The following is a 16,525-nucleotide window of genomic DNA, read 5'->3' on the forward strand; positions in this document are numbered from 1 at the left end:
AAGGGAGTGTCCCTGCCAGCGAGAGGACCAGGGTGAAGACAGGTCACTGAGCCTGGAAGGACGACGGGGAAATACATGTTCTGATTATGGGCTTCCGGTGAGGGACGAGGCTGGGGTGATGAGATGACCCAGAGACAGACTGCAGCCTAGAGCGCCCCCTAGAGTCTTATCTCAGTAAAACAGCCTCTAGCGATTTCTCCACCACCAAGCAAGGGGAAATACCTTTAATGCTATAAAGAGCATTGACTATGGAACCCAGGCAGGGCCATAGCGGGCCAAGGCGGGACACTGTGCAGGTAGAAAGCCATTCTGCTAGTAAAATCTTGAACCCTGATTGTCCTATCTTCCAAAACTTCTCCCAAAGCTATCTCAAATTCTTTTGGAATGAGGTGGGGTATAAACCTAAAACACGCACAAGTCTGTATCATTTCCTGTAGGCAGACTTTAAAAGTCTGTTTTCATTAACTAGATGCTGTACTTATATGCTGTGACCGAGTTGTTTGCATGCTTTCCGTGGCTCTGTGTGAAGCGTAAATAGGAGCAGCTCCATGTTTGGCCTCCAGAGTGTAGAGGCTTCATGTAATTTTTTACATGTGCTGTCTCTCTCCTCCAAATGACTAGTCTAAAAGATGAAAGGAGCAGCATGGCAAGCCACTGGCACATACAGAGCCTGTCTGTGGTGAAAACAAATGCCAGGGGAAAGTTGACAGCATCACTGCACTTCCACCCCAAGCTCCCAAACTATGATGAGAAAACCAGCCATGGGCAGATACTTTCTCCCTGAGCTGAGATTTTGCCCTCAGGAAAAAAGAGCTGGAGATAGAGGCAGTATGGAAGATTAGAGGCCAAACAAATGATAGAGTTGAGGTGTGTGTGTGGGGGGGGGGGGGGAAGCCCTGGAGTGCAGGCCTTAACGGCAGTACCATAGAGAACAGAGGTGCCTTACCTAACCCTAAGGCATTCTCCATAACAGGGACCATGACCAAACTGAGGGGGTTCTCTGCATCTTCCCTTCTTTTCTGTTCTGAAAACCCTGGTTTCTCCGGCACTGTCTACTGCCTCTGAGCAGTCGGAAAGGATGAACAACAGCAGTCTCAGTGCCAGAGAGCTGGCCCTTCCTCCTGGCTCTCCAGCACTCAGTCAAGGCCACTGCTTCAGGGTCCTTCTCTGTCAAAGTGGAGGGCAGACTGAAGCCACAGTGTTCCAGAGTCACACAGCACCTGGCCCACTGCACCCAGGGGCCACCTTTTAGAGACCAGAAGCCCACACCAGACGCCACGTGTTCCTTTGTCTTCAGGGCATGGGTAGGGGCTGCGCTTGGATTCCAGAGCGCTTGGTTTTGTCCGCCCTGCTCTCCATATTGAGCCATGTGGAAGAAGTCCTGTTGCCTGTGAGATGTCAGGGACGTGCGGCTGACAGCTTTCTGCTGTCCCTGTTTACAATATGAAGGAACTAATGCAGAATGGCGGGAAGGAATGCTTACACTCATATAATACTGTGAAATGTATTCATCATCATCAAAAAACTGCACGTGTCCCACTGGGAGAAGGACACTGCCACGCTCCTTCCCAGAGCAGTTAATTTATCTGCGAATGGCAACTCCCGAAGAGAACACACACTGCTGGCACAGAACAAGCTCTGAGTTTCCTGTATCTCCTCCTCTTCTACAAGTGGCTGCTGAAGAGCAAGGACAGACCTGTGTCTGTTTGACCAGGAGTCAGATCATGTCTGCTCCATGTAAAGTAGTGAGGGAAATAGACTCTACAGATCACTTGTCATGGTGCCAAGATGAAATCACTCCCGCACCCCCACTCCCCGGCCACTGAACCCCCAACTCCTGTCTTTGGACATCTAGTCTCTAGCTTCTGGCAGTGTCTTGGGAGGTTCTGAACCCTTTAGAAGGTGGGGCCAGGTGGTGAAAGGGTGTTGCTGGGGGCAGGCCCTGAAGGTCCCGGGGCAGGGCAGGCCTGCTTCTTGGTCCCCCGCCTCTGCTGCCTTGTACTCTCCTGCCATGACAAACAGAACCCCAGCTGCCCACCTTCCCCGCCACGATGGACTGTCTCCCGGCAAACCTTGAGCCCAAATAAATCTTTCTCTCTTGTTATTTCTTGTCAGGCATCTGACCAGAGGGTTGAGGAAAGGAACCAAAACACACCATCAAAGCTGCCAGTCTCCTCTCACAGTGCTCTGTGGAGAGCTGCTATGTACTCAAGCACTATTTGTTTTTTATGACATAATACCTCTCAAAATCCTCAAAGAGAGAGAGAGAGAGAGAGAGAGAGAGAGAGAGAGAGAGAGAGAGAGAGAGAGAGAGAACACGCTGGAGACGTTGCAGGCAGGCGGACCCTTGTGGACCACTGACCTTCTACCACATTCTCCCCATGCGCTCAGGGGCTGCCCATTCCCTCTTGTATGTGAGGCGCTGAACACATGGAACTCCGCTGGCTCTAGAGCCACATAAAGCCAGGGGGGACACTACACAAAAAGCACTGAGCTGGTGACTGCAGTCCTGGGGCTGTTCGAGTCGCCCTTTCCCTGCAGGCCCAAACCTAGTTTAACAGATCACAAGGCACAAACCAAAGCTCAACTGGACGGTGAGAGCACACACTACTGCATTCTTAAGCCCAGTCAGAGAAGCACAAGCCTTGCTTGAAATCCCAAGTGCGGTGGGAGACAGAGGGACCCTCAGGATTGTGTTGACATCCCAAGCCTCTCTAACCATCAGGGCCTACTGTCTCCTGGCTGCAACAGGACTCAGAGAGACAGCGAGGCAGCATGCAGCGTTCAGCATGCAGATTCCCGAGCCACAGTAGAACCCCACCCCTGCTTCCTGTGCAGTGCACATGGACACACACTAGAGTCATTTCCCCCTTTAAAAATGTTCTTTACGTGGTTCGTCCAGCTTTCACGACATCCCTGGTTCTGCGTCCCAGCATCTTTACATACCATCTCAAAAGGTCCACACTCCCATGGCCAGAACCTTCCCTCCCCTTTGAGAAATGGAGAGGACCATTTTGATTTTGGGATGGGCAGCTGTAGGGGTTTATAGGCTTGAGGTGAGAAGACAAAGAAGAACACGAAACCGCCCATCACATCTCAGAAAAGCAGGGCTGCACTGTTTGTGACTGTCCGGCCTCACAGCCGTGCATGTGTGGTCTGCGGCCAGGGCTCCTCCCAGTCCAGAAACATCTCCATGGGCAGAAGCAAGGTCAGCCAGAGAGAGGGAACAGGGAAGATTGCACTGCAGGCCTCCACTGAAACTACTCACCGAAGCCCAAGCTAGTCTCAAAACCTACGCTGAGCGCTCGAATATGCTCAGAATGGCAGTGTCAGGCAGCTTGCGAGTGTTCAACTTTCATCGTGTTCTGGGGTCATGCACAACTTCCCACAGGCCACAGACTAGGTTTGGTTCCAGGAAAGTTGACCTGCTAGCCCCCAAGCCCAGGGTCCCTCCCTGAGCTGTAGGCTGGAATCCTCAGGATTGTACGAGCTGATCCCTCCCGCGGGGCCCCTGTCTGTGTGCGGTGAGCTGTTATTGTTGGCTCCATGTGTAACGTTTGAAAGGAGCTGCAGGCCGCTTTCCTCTCCCTCGGCTATCCAAAGCGAGGCCCTCTAGAGTGGATCAAGGGCTTAAAAGAGCTCTTGGGAAAACACAGGTGGCCTCAGCCACTAAGGCTTTCAGTCGTAGGAATGAGAGGCACAAGAAGCCTTTAGTGTGGGTTCCTCATCCTCCCCAGAGGCAGGTTCAGAAAGAGAGTCCTGCTTGTGGGCAGCCCACGTCAGAGTGGAACCAGGGTATGGGGGTGGTCTGCTGTGGATGTGGCAGGCAAGCACTGGTCCAGCCTTTGGAGACTTGGAAATGGCTTTTCATTTGCTCCTTAGGACTATAAAAACATCCAAAGGGACAACATAGCTGGGTGTGGTATCACTCCAGCACTCAGCAAGCTAAGGTAGGAAGATTGGGAGTTCAAGACCATCCTGGGGTACCAAGGAAGGTCCTGTCTCAAAAGGCCAAAGTAGAAGGGCCTGGAGAAAGAAGGCCCTTTGCCTTCCTGGGAACAGACCCTGGGCACTAAGAACTTTAAAAGCATGTGTGTGGCATATCCACTCAGCGTATATGGGTGAGTGAGCGGGTCTTCCACCCATATTCTGGGTGCTCAGTCTCCCAGTCACCATTAGATGACCAAGAACGATGCCTGAGAGCAGGATGCTCGCCTCCGGCAAGGCTCGCCTTGTCCTAAGCATGAGCAGTGCTCAGAGATCACCTTCTCATCAGACTGCAGGGTGTGATTTTTGCTCCTCTTGCATAAAGAAAACACCAGTGAGAGGAGACAGCAAATCTGAAGGGATTGTGGGTGATATCTACATGAACGGGGACATTATTTTTGTTTGTGTTCTCACTTGAAAATGTTGTGAAAACAAATAAAATGAATATGGTTCATACTGAACAGCTGATGTGTGTCTTACCATAAGAAAACAGTTTTCACTCTGGATTCTGGAGTGAGTGTATGCATGCCTGTGTGTGTGTGTGCGCGCACGCGTGTGTGTGCACTCATGCGTATGTGTGCACACGCATGCATTTTTGTGTGTGTGCTTGTGTGTATACACCATGCTATAAAGTATGACGGGCCATGCTTCCGGGCCAGCTTTTGTTAAATGTAGTGTTGTGCCCTAGTCACAAGGAAGACAGGCCAGGCCAGCGGGTCACTGTGATCCTTGTCACATACCCAGCTTTACTCCTACTCTCTCTTGTGTACTGCAGCTGGACTACTTCTGAGCTTTCTTCTTTCTGAGGCATTTGCATGAGCTATTTCCAGAACATTCTATCCCCATCCTGCTAACTCCTTCTTACCTACTGGGCTCAGCGTGGGCGTCCCTTCCCCCAGGAAGCCTCCCATGGGTTTTAGCTTTTTGGAATTTTGAACTCCACTGAACCTACGGAAAAAGTCTTAACCACAGTTTGTACTTCTCCTACATGCATTAGACAAAACAACTGTAGGTTTAATGGTGAGGCTACCCTACTGTATGTCCTGGATTTTGATCCTCCTGGAAAAGGCAGGAGAGGGGCCAGGGCTGTTCCCAGAACCACACACACTGATGGTCTTCAGGGAGTGAAAACAAAACAAAAAAAAAGCAAAAGGCCTACTTTTCAGATCGGCACACTTGGATGTCAGCAGAGTAAACTGCCCTTGTCTCTCTGCACAGCACGCCTCCTGTCTGTAGACAGTTCTGGATGAGAAAGTTAGCTACATGCTTCATCTGGGCCACCAGGCCTGCTGCTGCTCAATCTGCTGTCCACCTGTGCACATCAAAGACTCCAGAAGAAATGTTCTGAGGAGCTTGACATTTAGATGATGGGGAGGCCCTGCGGCAATACCACAGTGGTGTTTTCTCACCCGTATCCCCACACACACAGCAGGAGGCACGAGGTACACAAAGACATCTTCCCATTTCATGTCACTGTTATCTAAATATGGAAGTCTCCATGCCATAGTCGTGCCCACTTGATTTCCAGGTTTATATTCGGGCCATTCTCGGGCAAGCTATGACATTCTGAAGTCACCTGAGCAGTCCGGTCAGGAGTCTCAGAAAGTGTCGAAGAGGATGGCCACCTTGTTCTCTTGGAGCTCTCCTGGATTGCTCGGAACTGTGAGAGGAAGTCTGGGAATACTGGGTGGCTAGCCCAGTCAGGAGCTCACCTATGTGTGTGTTCCTCAGAGCTGCCTGGGGCTGCCTGGTTCTATACCTGTGGCCCACATCCTCCAGCACGATGCACTGAACGTAGAGCACACGGCACACACGTGTCCAAGTGTCCCTGGCAGATAGGGACACCCAGCCCTTGAGGCTATGTGCTTTTATAGGTGGCACATGAGGCAGTAGAGAGCCCACGGGGATCCCAGACACCAGGAAGGCTTACAGGCAGTCCTGTGACAGCATATAGCTGAGCTCTGTCAGAGTCCCTGAATTTTTCTCCCAATATCTAAATACAAAGATGATTTCACACAGGAACAAAGATTTCTAATGTCTCTTGAATAATCTCATCTTGTAGCTCTGGCCTCAAATTCCAACCTGGCCTCTGACTGGGATGGCAATTGCTCCTTTACAGGTTGATCTTACTATCTCTGTTTTGCACTTACGTTGCCGGTGTGACTAGCAGCCCTGTGAGTCACCCCGGATCCACTGGGGCATGGGTTAGCAATCTAGCCACACGGTGGGCAGAGGAGCAAGGTGAGTGCCTATCTGAGTCCTGAGCATACAGCACCTCAGCACCCAGAGTCTGGGCCTGGCACTTGCTCTGGCCATCTGCAGCCTTTGAGCCATTCATATGTTTCTGGAGCTTGGCACGGTAGTGTGCACTTGGAACCCCAATCCTGGAAAAACAGAGGCAGGAGGCCAGTCTGGGCTCCGTGGCGAGACTATCTCACAAATCAAAACACCCATATGGTTGGCTGATAATGCTCCTTGAGCACTAAAACAAACAAAACTGTATGCATCACTGACCCAATTGACAAGCGCAATGCTGTGTCGGGCCACTAACCCTGAGATTTAGTCAAGTTGTACACAGGAGGCAGGAAAACTGGATGCCCTGTGTCTGAAGAGGCAGAGTTGCTCCCTGAGCTGCAAGGCTGAAGACTCTTAAAAAGTCAAGTACATGAATGCTAGAAAGAGCCAGGCCATGGTGGCGCACTCCTTTAATCCCAGCACTCAGGAGGCAGAGGCAGAAGGACTGCTGTGAGGCCAACCTAGTCTACAAAGCAAGTCCAGGATGGCCAAGGCTGCACAGAGAAACCCTGTCTCGAAGAAAAAAAAAATCTGTCCTTCAAGGCATGCCAGGCAGAAAAGCTGTGCTGCTTTCTGCCAGTGCCCAGTATCTGGTTAGATTGCTCCTCCAGTTCCAAGTACATCATATATGCTTGCAACACACACACACACACACACACACACACACACACACACACACACACACACATTTGCAACTCGTAGCTCTGAGTGTGCTCTGCTCTCTGGTATCTCTGTGCCTTGCTCACCTAGAAAACTATTCATTTCTCAAGCCTCCTCACCTGAGATGGTCCCGCTGACTGTAAGGGGGAGGGGCGGTCCAAGCTTCCAGAGCATTTGCTGGCCCCTTAAAGGCAGGTTGGTGCTCCCCAGTGCTTTGCACTCGATCAGTTCACAGTTGGGAGTCTAATGTCTATTTTATATGTATTTATATTGTATTTGTATTGTATGAATGCATTCTGCGATGCCCCTAAAGTTCTAAGGAAAGGTTTGAAGTGGGACTGAAAGTTGCGAGGTGCATTTGGCTGGGAGAGACAGCCTGCTGCAGCCTACAGGCGGGACAGGGCCTCTCTCAAAGTTAAATGACCTTCTGCATGGATAATTTGAAAAATGAACACACTTCTAGGAAGGGCACGAGCAGCTCTCAACCCGGGGGGATTCTCATTAGCAGGAAGTAAACAAGAAGCACGGGCTTATTTTAGAAAATAAAGAGTTTGCAGTAACTGTCTGAAATGGCCCTGGTTCCTAACTATCATTGTGCCTTTCAAAATGAATGCTCCAGGAGGCCTGCCTTCTAATCAGCAAGCGCTTGGCAGAGCTGGCTATAAAAAGAAGCAGTACTTAGGTGTCCACTCCTCAGCTACAGAAGGAAACTGAATAACAACATACACACGCCATGTGGCCAGTGAGGGAGACCTTTGGGGTTTGGAGCAGAATAGCTCTTATCCTGAGCGGTCCAATGCGCTGGGCATCCGGCAACCCAAGACTACAAGACTGGAGAGTGTGCAGTGGAGACACAAACAAGTGTTGCAGGGAAACCAGAGTGAGATGCTGGGGACCAGTGTATGCTGAGCAGGGAAACTGGAGGGTAATTATCTACCCACCCACTGTCCCTGTCATCAGAGCGCATCCTATAACTATCATTTAAATGCTAGCTGCCAAATGTCATTTACAGAATTTAATCCCTGACACTATGTAAGTTACACTGCTTTCTGATGCCTCTTGACAGACGAGAAGAATCTTGCAGAGGGCAACTTGGGGCAGGGCACATGGTTAAGCGGGAAGGAGCCTGCCAGAATGGGACAGAGGAACCAAAGAAGGGCCGGATGGTACATAGCAGGGCTCAACATTCGCATGTAAGGTTGGAGGAAGCATCCTGGAAAATTTCCAGGGTAATGCCCTCAGGTCGAGCCTCTGAGGACCAGCCACGTAGCACTGAAAGGGAGGAGCAGACTATCAGGGAACCTGCTCCCAGCTGGGGGAGTATTCTGAGGCTAAGCACCTCCTTCCCTGACCAGCAGACATAGTCTTGAGCAAGATGGGGATTTTTTCCTCCCATCTAAGGCAACACAGGTTGAAGATATCTGCAAATTCCGTACTTTTCCAAATTTCTACGGGGGATGAACATGGGTTGCCCGCAACTGCTGCTATCTTGATGGGAAAGCCCCTGGCTGGTTTGCTGGAGGTCAAGCATCTGTCCCCACACCACAAGAACCCAAACCTTGGCCAACTTCATCTCCACAGTCACTGAGTCTTTCCAAGAGAGATATTCGTGATGTGGCCTCCTCCTCATTCATGAAACAGCAGGGCAGGATTACAAAATATACCTTCACCAGTCCCTTCTAGTAGGAAAGGTGATTCGTTTTCTTATTTGTATCTACACCCCAACACCCTTTGTTTCCATCAAGGCTAAGGTATTAGACAATAAATAAAACTTTCAAGCAGAAATCCATGCTCCTATGCTCCCAGAGAGCTTATGTGTGCACGTCACAGGGATGGAGCAAACCTTCCAGCTGTGATCACAGAAACTTCCAGGTTGTGCTGAGATCGTCCGCGTGGTGTGTTCTCACAAGTGTCAAGGGCACTGTTCACCTCGGGAACATTCTGCTAGCCACCTCACAGACACAGCACTCTACCTTACACTCCACATGAAGAGAAGGAGCCCGACTTCTGCCTGCAGTTGGCAGAACTCCCCATCCCCGTCTATTCTCCAGTGCTCCGCTGCCTCATACCACAGCTGGCCTGGGCATCACCAGGCCTTGCCTGACACATCCTGTGCCTTGTCCTTCGCACACCTGTCACCCTAGGCTCCTGTCATTCCTCATCACTTCTGCTCTCAATTTGTTTCCAAACACAGCCATCTGGCTCTGTTTGCCAAGGTCCAGGTACCCAAATCTCTGTTCCTCCTGGGATTCATGTCTCCCAGTAGCCCCCTCACTCCCAGTTTCTCTGATATACTTTGTATTTTCATTCTCCACTCAGACGCAAACTTCCTTCTATCTTACTTGCACAATGGTTGCTCCCATTGCGTTCATGTCTGTTAGCTCCTCTCTAGGTGTTGTCCCCCAAAACTTGGCTAAGCATTCAAGCCCAGCATGTCTGTAGACGTGTCTTGTTGCCCATCCCCTCTCTCGGCACCCTTCATTATTTTGGGAAAAAATGTCTTGTATGAGCATATATCTCCACTAGCTGACATCTCTGTCCCCTCTCTCTTGCCTACCTCACCCAGGGTGCTTACACAGCTACACTGCCCTTCCAACACTATCCAGTGTCTTCAACTTTGCACAGTGCCCCTGTTGTTTGCTAGACACTAGGGAGAACAAATGGCTTGGCCTAGCAACATTCTCGATTGTTCTTTCGGCTGTTCCTTCTCTCCCTGCCCCTTGTCCTTTCGTACCCTCTCCACCGTGATGTATGGGGAAGAGCCAGGGGGAAGGAGCAAGGCTGGCATTCCATGTGGACTGCACTGCTCTGCCTGGCCCTGTGGCTCTGGTCTTGGAGTCTAAGTAAGGAGGCTTCGGCAGCAGAGTGTAGTAGGAGACTCGGCCACCATTTCCACTGAACTCCTTTGCGTTTTGGAAACACACCAAACCACCATGTGGCCCATAGTATGTTCCCTTTGGACTGTGGCTCTGTCCTCCCCCTCACCTGTCATCAGCCACAAACGGCTGGAAGCTTCTCCTCTTCGGAAAATACCATTTCCTTCCAGCACTGGCTCTGAAAGCGACAGATTTCATTGCTGTCAGCCGCGCATTCCTCATTGCATGAACTTTCTCCCAGGGACCTTAAGAAGATCCGAGTCCAGTCTTTCCTAAGGGTGTGTCCGAAGTTCTCAGAGGAACTGCATGAACAAAGGAGTTGATGGCTGCACAACTGAGGGAGGCCCTGGTTGCATAAATTAACTAACTGCAGAGTCCTTGCTAGTAAAGTGAGCAGGGAGTGTCCTGAAGAAATCACGGCATGCAGAGATTTCCACAGGTACCCTGCAGGACAGGTGCGCTGCTAGATACTGGGATCCGAAAAGTGCAATGTCTTCCTCAAGGCTTCACAGCCGATGGTGGCTCTGCCTGAGTCCATACAATTGAGACTTAATGCTGACCTTCCATGTAATCTTTTGACTAGATATAAACCACGCCCCTCCATTTCTACAAGCTGAAGGGTCCCAACCCGTGTGTTGTTTCCAACAGTGCGTCTGGCTTCACTTCTGAGCTTTGCTAGGGACATTTCTGGTCATTGTGAGAGAATCCTGATGGAAGAGGGACTTGTCCCCTCTCACGGTTTATAGAGACTTAGGTTCACCATGGGGCAGCACGGCAGCTCAGCTTCACGGAGGTGGGAGGGTGGGATGGAAGCTGAAAGACCAGACTGGAAACAGAGTCAGGCTACAAACACTCAGCAGCTCCCAGTGGCCCATTCTGACACCCACGCTGCACAAAACAAAACAAAAAACAAAAAACAAAAATCAAAACAAAACAAAAAAACCTCACCAAACAGCGCTACTAGCTGAGGATCAGATGTACACACACACACACACACACACACACACACCACATACGCACGCAGCATGGGCACTAACACATAACATGACAATTCAAAGCCTTTTTTATTTTTCTATTTTCACTAATTAATTAATTTGTTCACTTTACCTCCCTATCAAAGCCCCCTCCCTCCTCTCCTCCCGGCCTCACCTTCCCACACCTGCCAGAGTCTCATCAAGACTAAGCACATCCTCTTCGACAAGGCAGCTGAGCTAGAGGAAAGTGACAAAGGCAGGCAACAGAGTCCATGTCAGAGACGGTCCCTGCTCCAATTGCTAGAGGACCAAGAAGCTCAAGCTGCCCATCAGCTGCATATGTGTAGGGGGTCTAGGTCCGGCCCAATGGAAGCCATCTTTCTTAAGGAGTGAGGCCAGTAACGGCACACACACTTGGGGGACACAGGGCGCCTAGCTATGTACACGCCTTGCGCCTTTCCCAGTGAGGCCAGCATTCCCCTGGCCTCTGGCCGACAGGACCTCATTTCTCACTGTGTTGGGGCTGGTTGATAGCTCGGAGCCTATCAGCTTCTAGTCCACGGCTTATGTTCAATTCCTCCCATGGCTCAGGCTGGAGATGATCTTCCCCAGCCTCGTATCTCCCCCTGTGCCCACAGCCTCCACTGTGGTTAGGAGCTCCCAAAAGTCTTTTTTTTTTTTTAAATTAATTTATTCTTGTTACATCTCAGTGGTTATCCCATCCCTTGTATCCTCCCATTCTTCCCTCCCTCCCATTTTCCCCTTATTCCCCTCCCCTATGACTGTTCCTGAGGGGGATTACCTCCCCCTGTATATGTTCATAGGGTATCAAGTCTCTTCTTGGTAACCTGCTGTCCTTCCTCTGAGTGCCACCAGGTCTCCCCCTCCAGGGGACATGGTCAAAGGTGAGGCACCAGAGTATGTGAGAAAGTCATATCCCACTCTCCACTCTACTGTGGAGAATGTTCTGACCATTGGCTAGATCTGGGTAGGGGTTTAAAGTTTTACGGCCTGTATTGTCCTTGGCTGGTGCCTTAGTTTGAGGGGGACCCCTGGGCCCAAATCTGCCTATCATAATGTTCTACTTGTAGGTTTCTAGGACCCTCTGGATCCTTCTACTTTGCCATTCTCCCATGCTTCTCTCATCTAGTCTTACTCTTGCTTGGCTAAGTTGATATTTTAGAGGGTTCTTCCTCAATTATTATCTTGCTCGGGTCTCCAGGAGAATATATTTGACACATTTTTGCAGCCTTTGCAGTGTCTTGGTGTTTATACCCGACAGTTAACTTTAGAGTTTCTTGAAATGTATAGTTGCTTTCTTTGGGCTACTTAAGAGTCATTCTCTATATACCAGTTTGGGGTCTAGTACCACTTTCTATGATGTCACAGAGTTGCATCCAATTAGAAGATGGCCTCTAATACAGACGATGGCTTTTGTACAACAGCAGAGACGCTGACAGTGACAAGAACAGTTTGGCGCAAATAGGTCTGCACGTTCAGACGCAGACACCCTGACTTCTGCTGAGTGTCAAGGCTGCCTGGGGAGTCCAGCTGCTCCTCAAACTACAGCAAGGAGGACAGAACATTCTTGGCGGGAATCCTTGTCCTTGTGGGCAAGCTGCCTTTAAACTAGACCTCCCAGTACCTGGCAAAGAATGCTGGATTCACTAGATGCTCAGTAAACATCTTCTAGCGGACTATTGATTAAACGAGGGAACAAGCAAGAGAACAAAGAGACAGCATGGAAACAACATATTGGCGGCCCAGGCTCGGCCCTGGCTCCCAAGCACAGCTTTAGCTCTCTGTGCTTGGTTTCCATGGTGTGGGATGCAGCCCTTCCCACACGTGTTTTTATGCTCTGCAGACTCCCCTCCATCACAAACACAGCAGGGGGGAGTCTAGGCAGCCACATCCTTAGAAAAATGAACATTTACAACTTTTGCACCTCTTTTGTTCCAAGAATAATTAATGTCATAAGGCATTACTAAGAACCCTTGCAAAATGCCGTCAAGAAATGAAGATTGCTCCAGCACATCATGGAAAAACACTTGCCAAGCGCCGGCGAAGGCTGATTTCATTCTTTACATTTGGCCTCCGTTTCCCCCGTGAAAAACAAGCAGAAAGACAGCAGAGTGCTGCCTGCCAATGTGCAGAGAAATTGTTACTATTCTGTGTCTGTTTCAATAAGGATATTGTTACCCGGCTGTGTTTACAGTAAAACCTCCATCTGAAATCTCCGCACACCTTATGGATTTCACTCCATCTTAGCTTTCCCCCCAAACGCAGTCACTGAGGCTCCATTCCCCATAGAGGGGAATTGCTCCAGCCCTCCACAGCTGCAGAGGCTTATGTCCTGAGAGATTTTTCAATGTTACAATTCATGCTTCCAATCAAAACAGTGCCACAGTTGACATGATTTAGTGACAAGAAGGACTTGATTAGGGTCCAGCACATTACCAAGCAAATATTAAACGACAGGGGATTTTTAATATGCAATAGTTGCTCTGTTTGCAACAAAAATAAGCCAGAAACAATTTCCTGTTCTAGGTCTGTGTGAAATGGAAGCTTGTTTTTATGCGGCTGTTGTGTGCTGCGAACATCTTGGGGAAGCAGGCTGCCCTGAGGAGAGGGGCTGGCACCGTACTTAGCTCCATCCTCGCTTCAGACAGAAACCAGGTGTCCCTCCAAAGGGTGACGATGACACCTATCTAAGAGGTCAAGCTGGAACCTGCCTCCCTTGACACTCCAAACTTCTTTCTCGGGGTTCTAAGTTTAGCCCACACTAAGTTGCCAGGGCCAACCTGTGGCTGGAAATTTAATTCTTTGATGCTTTTAAAACACTGGTTTTTTTTCTTTTCTACAAATATAAATAAACACATTTAGATTTAGAGCCTGAAATGAACACTGATTTGAGGGACATAAAAAATAATTTTGGAAAGAATTTGCATATTATCTGTAGAGAAAAAGTGACTTTCTTTGCTGTGGTTTGAAAAGAGTTCATCTTTCATGCCCAGAAATGTAGCAAAAACCCCAAAACCAGCCACCCAACCAACAACTAACCAACCAACCAACCAAACAAACAACTAACCAACCAACCAAACAAACAAAAAAAACCCCAGCAAACCCAAACAACATCAAAGGCTAATAAAAAGACCAGCAGAAGTCAACAGATCATAAACAGCGTTCAGGACTGGATATGGTTTTGACACAGACAAAAGGCCTAGCCCTGTTCTCATGAGTCACTCCATAGCAAGAGCTCCAAACCATAGAGAGGAGCACCCTGAACGGCCCACGCTACGATGTGCAGGAGTGTGGGCACATGTGTGACTGGGAAAGGCTGCGGACACTCTGTTAATGTGTGTGGAATAGTGGGTAGGCTGCCTCTGTGCTGTGCCCTGCAGTCCCAGAAGCACCCAGGGCTTCTCATTTGGTTGGGAGGGCACACACAGGCTTTTTGATGCAGTCTTTTGAAAATGAGTTTGGAGCAAAAAGTCCTTCTTTCTCTCTTTCATTCCTCTGTCCACAAAGAGTAAATCCATCTCTCTCTCTCTCTCTCTCTCTCTCTCTCTCTCTCTCTCTCTCTCTCTCTCTCTTTCCATTTCTCTCTCTGACTTGATTCAGCTTTTCAGATGTGCCTTTCTGGCACTGCTCACAAGACTACTCTAGCCAATTGAGAAAAAAATGCGTCTGCATTTATGGAGCTAATTGGCATCTTATTAATTTTTTTCTCAGATTCTCTTCTGCCGCTACTTTCTTTTTTTAAGGAGAGAAAGCTAATGAAAACCATGTTTGTGTTCTCAAAGGCACACTGGAAAGTCATTACTCCAAGGCCTAGCACACTCCACAAGGGAAAGGAAAGTTGTCTTATTTATGACAGGAAGGGCTACGCTGGACCAAACTGCGCCACACGCACACAGGAACAGAGCTGCAGAGCTGCAGAACCCCTCTCCAATCCGGAGGGTGACACCACCACCAGAGAAAGGACACAGTCAATGACAAAAAAAAAAAAAATCCACGTAGGAAGGACCATCGCTTCTTCACACCAGCCTTACTGAACCTCCCCACTGGTATTGTTGCATCAAACCATTGGTGTTGACATTTATCCAGTGTTGGCCCGTAAATATGGCTGTGCTATGTTCATAACCTTAACTTTCCCTTAGACATGCATTTTACTATAGAGTCACGCCCCCTTTTTTGTCAATAAGTACTGGAACTGCTTAAGTAGCTCCTTTCAATAGAGAATGTCCACTGTGTCCTTGTATACAGTTAGCCCTGCCTTCTTGAAAAGTCAAGTCCAACCCCAGGGAGGGCATTTCTCTTTCTACCATCCTATTCAGCTGCTTCTTACAATTTTCATTCTTTTCTATAGACAACAGAAGTCACTTAGTTCTTGTGTGCAAAAAGCTATTTGGGAGCCAGTCAGCACTTTTTCCTCTAGACCACTCACAAGGACTCCATAGAATTCTCATTAATATTATGTGGGATCTTGGCAGTAATACCATAGTCTTTAGTATTGAAGTTGTGGCTCCCAAGAACAACATTTGCCTCAGCAAATGTCGACAACCTTAGCCCACCCTCCATGTGCTAAGGGCATAGGTTTGAGAGCAGGCCCTAGATTGCATAGCTTCTTTTTATTTCTAAGAATATATTTCTTTGGGCCAGCGAGATGGTTCAGCAGGAAAAGGTGCTCACCACCAAGCCTGGCAAGCTGAGTTTGATCCCTGGAACCCACCTGATGGAAAGGGAGGACCAACTTCACAAAGTTGTCCACTGACCTCGCAACATGCATATGTGTACCTACACATGTGTGCACACATACAAGGAAAATAAATGTAACACTAATAAAAAGAATATACTTCTTCTCCTAATAAAATATAATAAGGTAACCCAAAAACTAACACATTGGAACTGGACAACACAAACAGAAGAAAAAAGTGCCCAAGAGAAAGCACAAGAATCAGAGACGCACTCATCCACGCACCCAGGAATCCCATAAAAACGCTAATCTGAAAGTCAAAATATACACACACAGAAGACCTGGCGCGGACCCATACAGGTCCTGGGCATGCTATCTCACTGTGAGTTCATATGATCTTTGACAGCGTTGATTTAGAGGTGTTCTCCATGCCCTCTGGTTCGTAAACTCATTCCATTTCCTCTTCCATGGGGTACCCTGAGCCCCAAAGGGAGATATTTGATAGAGAAATCCCATTTAGGGCTGAGGGTTCTGAGGTCTCTCAAAGAATCTATTTCTTTATGCTCCTCCAAACCTTCTCATGTTTACTACTGTAGAAAGGACATAATTGCTTGAATTCTATGTAAGGGAGCCTTTTTATATCCCTTCTGTTTTAGTAATAAATAAAAAGGTTAAACTCACAAATATCTGGGATCCTGAAGTTACATATGGAGATGTGACATCAGAGATCCAATTAGGAGTTAAATTAATTATATGATTTGATAATGCATCTTTTTTTGGTTTTGGTTTGTTTTGTTTGTTTTATTGAGACAGGGTCTCTCTGTGTAGCCTTGGCTGTCCTGGACTCACTTTGTAGACCAGGCTGGCCTCGAACTCACAGAGATCTGCCTGCCTCTGCCTCTCCGAGCCCTGGGATCACAGGCATGCATCACTGTGCTCAATGCATTTTTATTAAGCCCTGAGATATCAAAAAAGGACTATGTACTGACAAGAAACAGACATCACTCTTCCTATGTATAGAGGAGATGGGCACGCAC

The 16,525-nt window shown here is 48.6% G+C and overlaps 1 protein-coding gene across 1 annotated transcript in view; it reads right to left on the minus strand.

The window, feature by feature from the left end:
- The window catches only part of SCFD2 (sec1 family domain containing 2), a 315,820-nt gene that overhangs the window by 105,395 nt on the left and 193,900 nt on the right, over nt 1-16,525 (minus strand).

This window comes from Acomys minous (genome assembly GCF_964271855.1).
Source record: "Acomys minous genome assembly, chromosome: 15".
Lineage (NCBI taxonomy): Eukaryota > Metazoa > Chordata > Mammalia > Rodentia > Muridae > Acomys > Acomys minous.